This window comes from Sciurus carolinensis, chromosome 10 (genome assembly GCF_902686445.1).
Source record: "Sciurus carolinensis chromosome 10, mSciCar1.2, whole genome shotgun sequence".
Classification (NCBI taxonomy): Eukaryota; Metazoa; Chordata; class Mammalia; order Rodentia; family Sciuridae; genus Sciurus; species Sciurus carolinensis.
Genome location: NC_062222.1, coordinates 54,670,979 through 54,678,408, shown reverse-complemented (window position 1 = coordinate 54,678,408; position 7,430 = coordinate 54,670,979).

Sequence of the window (7,430 nt, the reverse complement as noted above, 5' to 3'; positions counted from 1 at the left end):
GTTCTTGGATAGGAAGAATTAATATTGTCAAAATGGCCATACTACCAAAAATGCTATACAGATTCAATGCAATTCCAATTAAAATTCCAATGATGTACCCTACAGAAATAGAGCAAGCAATTATAAAATTCATCTGGAAGAATAAAAAACCCAGAATAGCTAAAGCAATCCTTGGCAGAAATAGTGAAGCAGGGGGTATCGCAATATGAGATCTTCAACTCTACTACAAAGCAATAGTAACAAATACAGCATGGTATTGGTACAAAAATAGAAAGGTGGATCAATGGTACTGAATAGAGAACATGGACACAAACCCAAATAAGTACAATTTTCTCATACTAGACAAAGGGGCCAAAAATATGCAATGGAGAAAAAATAGCCTCTTCAACAAATGGTGCTGGGAGAATTGGAAATCCATATGCAACAGAATGAAACTAAACCCCTATCTCTCACCATGCACAAAACTAAACTCAAAATGGATTAAGGACCTTGGAATAAGACCAGAGACCTTGCATCTTATAAAAGAAAAAGTAGGTCCAGATCTTCAACATGTTGGCTTAGGACCAGACTTCCTCAACAGGACTCCCATAGCACAAGAAATAAAAGCAAGAATCAATAACTGGGATAGATTCAAACTAAAAAGCTTTCTCTCAGCAAACGAAACTATCAGCAATGCGAAGAAAGAGCCTACAGAGTGGGAGAAAATCTTTGCCAATCATACTTCAGATAGAGTGCTAATATCCAGAATCTATAAAGAACTCACAAAACTCTACACCAAGAATGCAAATAATCCAATCGACAAATGGGTAAGGAAATGAATAGACACTTCACAGAAGAAGATCTACAAGCAACCAACAAACATATGGAAAAATGTTCAACATCTCTAGTAATAAGAGAAATGCAAATCAAAACCACCCTAAGATTCCATCTCACCCCAATTAGAATGTCGATTATCAAGAATACAAGCAACAACAGGTGTTGGCGAGGTTGTGGGGAGAAAGGTACACTCATACATTGCTGGTGGGGCTGCAAATTAGTGCAGCCACTCTGGAAAGCAGTGTGGAGACTCCTTAGAAAACTTGGAATGGAACCAACATTTGACCCAGCTATCCCACTCCTTGGCCTATACCCAAACAACTTAAAATCAGCATATTACAGAGACAGCACATCAATGTTCATAGCTGCTCAGTTCACAATAGCCAGAATGTGGAACCAACCTAGATGTCCTTCAGTTGATGAATGGATAAAGAAACTGTGGTATATATATACAATGGAATATTACTCAGTCATAAAGAATGATAAAATTATGGCATTTGTAGGCAATTGGATGAAATTGGAGAATATCATGCTAAGTGAGATAAGCCAATCTCAAAAAACCAAAAGACGAATGATATCGCTAATAAGTGGATGATGACACATAATGGGGGATGGGAGGGGTTAGTGTTAGTTTAAGAGTTAGGGTTAGGGAGCGGGTCAAGAATGGAGGAAGGAAGGACTGTATAGAGGGAAAAGAGGGGTGGGAGGGGTGGGGGGAAGGGAAAAAATAACAGAATGAATCAAACAACATTTTCCTATGTAAATGTATGATAACACAAATGGTATGCCTTTACGCCATGTACGAACAGAAACAACATGTATCCCATTTGTTTACAATTAAAAAAATTAAATAAATAAAATAAAATCCAGCAAAGTACAAAAAAAAAAAAAAATGTATATCTGGAAAATATGAACACATTTCATATACAAAGAGTGACCATTTCCCCATTACCTTGATACCTTTATATTAACCAAATTTATTTATTTATTTTTTTATTGTAAACAAATGGGATACATGTTGTTTCTGTTTGAACATGGAGTAACAGCATACCATTTGCATAGTCATACATTTATATAGGGTAATGATGTTTGATTCATTCTGTTATTTTTTCCTTCCCTTCCACCCCTCATTTCCCTCTATACAGTCGCTCCTTCCTATATTCTTGCCCCCTCCCACCCCCCCATTATGTGTCATCATCTCCTTATCAGTGAGATCATTCACCTTTTGGATTTTAGAGATTGGCTTATCTCACTTAGCATGATGTTCTCCACTTTCATCCATTTGTCTGCAAATGCCATAATTTTATTATTCTTTATAGCTGACTAATATTCCATTGTATATATTTTTACCATAGTTTCTTTATCCATTCAACAACTGAAGGACATCTAGGTTGATTCCACAGTCTGGCTATTGTGAATTGAGTAGCTATGAACTTTGATGTAGTTGTATCTCTGTAGTATGCTGATTTTAAGTCCTTTGGGTATAGGCCAAGGAGTGAGATAGCTGGATCAAATGGTGGTTCCATTCCAAGTTTTCTAAGGAATGTCCACACTGCTTTCCAGAGTGGCTGCACTAATTTGCAGCCCCACCAGCAATATATGAGTGTACCTTTTCCCCCACATCCTCTCCAACACCTATTGTTGCTTGTATTCTTGATAATCACCATTCTAATTGGGGTGAGATGGAATCTTAGTGTAATTTTGATTTGCATTTCTCTTATTACTAAAGATGGTGAACACTTTTTCATATGTTTGTTGATTGCTTGTAGATCTTCTTCTGTGAAATGTCTGTTCATATCCTTAGCCCATTTGTTGATTGGGTTATTTGTATTCTTTGTGTAGAGTATTTTGAGTTCTTTATATATTCTGGAAATTAGTGCTCTATCTGAGGTATGAGTGGCAAAGATATCCTGCCACTCTGTAGGCTCTCTCTTCGTGATGCTGATAGTTTCCTTTCATGAGAGAAAGCTTTTTAGTTTGCAGCTGCAGCTCAGGGTGTGGACTTGGTAAGTTGGAGGTTCTGGAGGCCGGATGTGGTTGGTCAGGCAGGGGTCCTAGAGGTCCGGTGTGTTTGGTGTGGTTGAGATCCTGGAGGCTGGTTGCAATCAGTCAGTCTGGGGTCCCAGTGATAGGGCCAGTCAGTTGGTCTGGGGGTCCTGGAGGCAGGGAGCAGTCAGTCGATGTGAGGTCCCCAGAGGCAGGGAGTGATCAGTTGGGCTGAGGGATCCTGGAGACGGGGCTCAGTCAGTCCATCCAGGGGTCCTATGGGGCCTGGCTGTTGTCTCAAAATTGCGGCAACCACGTGTAATCAAACCTGCAGGTACTATGACAGAGAACTTCCACGCAACAGCAGGCAGCTGGTGCTCCACTGGCTGTCGGCGATCAGTTTGCTGACTGTTGTCGGCGATCAGGAGGTGAACCTTGTGCGTTGGGTGATGGATAGGTGTAAGGCAGGCGATGGACCAGCCAGAGGCAGGCAAATGGTGGATGATAGGTGCCTGACAGTGAGCAATCAAGAAACAGATATCCTCTGCTTGAAACTGGAGTTATGGAGCGACCAGGAACGCAACCTCCCTCTAGTCTGCCATCTTGGATTCCCCCCTATATGTTGGCTTTCTATCCTGCTACTGTGCTGAATTTATCAGAGGTAGCTGCCTTCTGGTGGAGCCTTTAGGATTTTCTATGTATAGGATCATATCATGTGCAAATGGAGATAAGATCTTTCTTTCTTATTTGTATACCTTTTATTTTTTTTTCTTTTGCCTAATTGCTGTGGCTTATATTTGAATAGAAGTAGTGAGAATGGACATCTTTGTATTATCCCTGGTTTTAGAGAAAATGCTTTCAACATTTGCCAGTTAGCATAATGTTGGCTCTCAGTTTGTTGTATATAGCTTTTTTGATACGGAGGTAAATTCCTTCTATCTCTGGTTTCTTTAGGGTTTTTATTTTCAAAGGATGTTGAATTCTGTCACAGGCTTTTCTGCATTTATTCAGATGATCATGTGATGTTGTCCTCTTCATTCTATTTAAGTGGTGTATTACCTTTATTGATTTGCAAATGTTGACCCATCCTTCCATCCTTGGCATGAAACTTGCATGTGATGTATGATCTGCTCAGCACTTGGCAATCAGGAAGCAAAGATTGAGAGAAAGAGGAAGGGGCTGGGGAAAAGATCAAACATTCTAGAGTACAGAATGATTTATCATTTCCCAACTTTCTCCACCTAAATTCCACCTCTCAATAGTCCATTCAGCTCTCAGGAGAATAATCCATCAAGTGGATTAATGCACCAGTCAGGTCACAGCCCTTTTGATGAAATCATTGCCTAAATGCTTCAAGAACCATGCTGCTTTGGGACATGCTTTATATACATGAGCTTGCTGGGGACATTCCAGATGCAAACCATACCTAATTCCTTCTCAGAACTGCCTTCCTTACGTATCACAGATTCTTTTTTTTTTTTTTTTCAATTTTTAAAGAATACGTGTTTGTTTGTTTGTTTGTTTGTTTATTGGTATCAGGGATTGAACCTAAAGGTGCTTAACCACTGAATCACATCCCCAGCCCTTTTTATGTTTTTATTTTGAGACAGGGTCTTACTAGCATGCTTATAGTCTCACTAAGTTGATGAGGTTGGCTTTGAACCTGCTGTCCTCCTGTCTTAGACTCCCAAGCAGCTGTGATAACAGACATGCACCACCATTCCTGGCTTCTCACAGATTCTTGTGTGTTGTGATTTTATTATCATCTGATTCTATGTTGCTCCCTGCCAGGCAACAAGGTTCAATGTACCTCCTCAGGACCCACCTGAGGAGAATATGGTGCCGAGCAGGATGATGAGTGTCGGTGGCAAAGGAAACACACCAGAGCCGGGAGGTCTGTCAGCACACGAGGCACAGCAGGAATCTCGTTTATGGAGGAAGTCACACAGCTTTTATGTTGGGTGGAGGCTAGGCGGGAACCAATCAGCTTAAAGGTGAGCAAGGCACGGGGGGGGGGAGGGTTCACACAGGTGAGAGTCCCATAGGACTATATGGCAAGCACGAGTTGATCGTGTTCGTGTAACTGTTGTTAACCAATCCCTGATGGTGGTCCAATTTATCATCATTAACTATTGAAACCGCTTTTGAGGACTTGATCTTGCTTACTCGCCAAGGAGTAAGGAGTCAGCCTGAGTTAGTTAACATGTCATTAGTCCCAACATATCCCCCTTTTTTGTTTTATATTAAGGGTGTGTCTGGCTTATGTTGTCTCTGGGAGGGTCTTACCCATCATGGAACATCACCCTAACAGTTTGGGGGTCCGCCTTACTCAAAGGTGTGCCTGTCTTAGGTTGTCCTCCTCTGAGGATCTTACCCATCATTGACTACCACCTTAGCACTTCAGGCGGGCCTCTCAGGAGGAGCAGGGCTTAAGGGAGAGACACTTAGACTCCAGTGTCCTGATACGAGTGATCCATGAACCTATAGGTCTCCCAATCATCATTATGAAGGGTGGTATAATGCTGTCGAACCACCATGAGCTGCACAGACTTAGCCTAGCTTTTCAGGAAATGGATAAGCTTATTGATTATGCAAGGCCCAAAGGTGAACACAAGGAAAATGGTGATTAGTGGTCCCCTAAGTGGGAGGAGGTAGGGGAGCCACCTGTGTAACCCAGTCCAGAGGAAATTAGAGTGGAGCTTGCTCCTACGATGTTCCAGATCTTCTTGTAAGTTTTTGATTTTATCTTGTACAATGCCAGAGTGGTTGGTGTAGAAACAGCACTCTTCACCAAGGAACAGGAAAAGCCCTCCTTCCTTTGCTGTTGCAGGATGACAGCGGTCAAGGAATCAAGTTGAATCTGTAGATCTAAGATGGTAGAGCTGCAAAGTGCAATGGTAGGAGCTCTGTGTAGTTCTCAAGGAAGTCCACTGTCCAAAGTCATGAGGTCAGAGACCCTAATCTTAATCATCGTTGTCCCATTTTTGCTACTGCGCATTACACTCTTTCTTAAATGTCATTGTAAGCAGTTTACATATATTGATTTCTGAGTCTATATGAACATTAGTTAACACAGTTTAACATTATATCTAAAACATGAATTAAAGAAAGGCTGAGAGAGCTTTTAAGTTTCCTTTTGTGTGGCAAAGTGGCAAAATGCTTTCATGCTTAACCTTTAAACAAATCAGGCTCTCAGTAACTTTCAGAAATACATTTAACAAATTTTACATATACACCATTGATGACAGGTCCTATATAGAATATTAAATGATAGGTTTACCATTACAGACAAGTTTAATTTGGAGACTAGCAGCTTGATAAATTTTCTTCTTTAAAGGCTTGTATACCTGGAAAAAATGAACACATTTAATATATAAAGAATAATGTTTTTAAGTCTGTTACTCCATGGAATAATTTTGTAAATTAATCAGATGTCTCAACAAACACGTTAGAGTAATCCCATACATGTCAACTCTAATTCACTCATCTTCTTGTAAAAAAACCAATATCAGACAAGTGTAAAAAAAAAAAAAAATCTGCCTGCCTCTCGCCTGTCCATCACCTGCCTTACACCTATCCATCACCCAATGCACAAGGTTCACTTCCTGATTGTCGACAACAGCCAGCAAACTGATCGCCAACTGCCAGTGGAGCACCAGCTGCCTGCTGTTGCGTGGAAGTTCACTGTTACAGTACCTGCAGGTTTGATTACATGTGGCTGCCGCAATTTTGAGACAACAGCCAGGCCCCATAGGATCTGTGGCCAGACTGACTGAGCCCAATCTCCAGGATCCCTCAGCCCGACTGATCACTCCCTGCCTCTAGGGACCTCTCATCGACTGACTGCTCCCTGCCTCCAGGACCCCCAGACCAACTGACTGGCCCTATCACCGGGACCCCATACTGACTGATTGCAACCAGCCTCCAGGATCTCAACCACACCAAACACACCGGACCTCTAGGACCCCTGCCTGACCAACCACATCCGGCCTCCAGAACCTCCAACTTACCAAGTCCACACCCTGAGCTGCAGCTCCCCATTCGCCAACACATTTCGAAGCCAGAGCGGCCACCTTGGATAAGCCTGGAAGCCATAGCTCCGATCTTTAGGTGGGGCAAATCCCATCCTGAGATGCCTGCTGGAGGCTTGAAGTTCATTGTCAGGTACCTCTCCTGCATCAGGCTACTGTACACTGGGAGGTTTCATTACTATATGACTGTTATACTGTAGATTTTCTTTTTCTCCTTATTGCAAAAATTTGTTTTTATTTCTTTACTTTTCTTGCTCTCTTTTTCTTTTGTTTACCTGTTCCCTCAGAGTCTCTTTCTCCCTTTTTGCAGGCTAACATCCGATTTCTTTTGATTACACTCTCACACTTTTTATTATCTAGAACTTCTGTATAATCTTTTCTTATCCCATTAACAGTCACATTCTACATTCCTCTGCATCCTCTTTGTCCTCCATTAGAAACTGCAGACCTTATTGCAAATCTGTTTGTTTTACTGAAGACAATATTTGAACTCATTCTGGTTATTATGACAATCTTGATATTGCCCTCATAGGGGTTATTTGGTCTATGATTGCATAGTGTCTGAATTGGGCACTGCTAATATTGATCTCCTCTTAA